Source organism: Ascaphus truei, chromosome 3 (genome assembly GCF_040206685.1).
Source record: "Ascaphus truei isolate aAscTru1 chromosome 3, aAscTru1.hap1, whole genome shotgun sequence".
Lineage (NCBI taxonomy): Eukaryota > Metazoa > Chordata > Amphibia > Anura > Ascaphidae > Ascaphus > Ascaphus truei.
In genome coordinates, this window is record NC_134485.1 from 208027473 (window position 1) to 208028837 (window position 1365).

Genomic DNA, 1365 nt, shown 5'->3' on the forward strand with positions numbered 1-1365 from the left:
TTGCTTGTTTTATTTGTAAATGTCACAATAATAATGTTTCCCCGAGTTCGTGCGGCAGGTCATAAGCGTCCTATCCTCTTCAATGATTGCACATTCCTCAGGGAGAATATTTAAGAAGGGCATGGCTCTGTCATTTTTCTTCTTCGGCTCCGGCCCCAGTGGTCACGGCTGCACTTGCGCCGGAGCGGCTGGCGGCGAGTACACCCGTTTCAGCTGTGGTCTGCGGTTGTGCTTCCGCTGAAGAGCAGGAGATCCGATAGCAGGGGCACGGCCATGATGTCACGCGGCTGGTTCGCCCTCATTGGCTGACCCGCTGCCGTGACGTGGCCAGTGCTTGGCCGTGGCCACTTATCCTTTCTCTTTCTGCTGGAGAACCCCAAATTGCATTGCAAGCCCTTTGAGATCTTTGGCTTTGGGAAGAAACCAGTAGCCTCCGCGTTATGTTTTGGTCTGACCCTTGATTTAAGTTGCTTTGGCTAGGATTAATTAAATCAGCGATATTTGGCATATGGAAAAAAATATTACTGTCTCAAATTTTGCTGACTTACCCACTATTTACCCAAAAAACTTATATGCATGATAGCCGGGCGTTACTGACAATCTGCATGCAGATGTTTCATAAAGTAGAATCTCAAGTATTCAAAAATGTATTGCAACTTATTCTGCTTCTAGTTGTATCCTGTTACTTATATTAATATATGTTGAAGTTATATACATGGGGGAAAGATCTGTGCTCAAGTTGGTTATAGGTAAAAAGTTTTGATGTCCATAGAAAAAGGTTGTTGCTCTGTCCTCTAAGGCTGGGTTCCTCAGCTCTTCAGGGACCCCGCATAGATAGAAAAGAGAGAGGACAAGATATGTATTAAGAGATAAAAATGCTCCAAATTCTCACTTACATCAGAAGTAAAAACAATGTGCACAGCAGAAAGAGGGACATCAGTTGAGCTAGGCTCCAAAGTATATTCACCGTTGACTGGATCTTTGAGCGTGAGCAGCACACTGGAGATACTGAATTAGCCGGCTATAGGCAAGACGTTTTGCGTCCATGTGCTTTCCTGCTTTCCCAACTCTCCCCAGATCAACTCTGCCTCTTTGATCGCCTGGCGCCTTCACGTTTCTACACAGTGCCTTGTCCGGGGCTCTGCAAGGTATAGCCTTATAGTCTTACACTGATCTGTGATTTCTTGCCCCTGCCAACCTCTCCCCCTCCATCATTCTGAAAGGTCTCAAAGTAGGGAACCTTCCAGACCTGGGAAAATGTAGCGGTAATCTAGCCAATTGGTAATGGGGACATGGTTGGTCCCTGGTCCTGATTAGTTGTCTACAGGAATTAGTTGGTCATGAGTTCACTTCACGATCACCTGT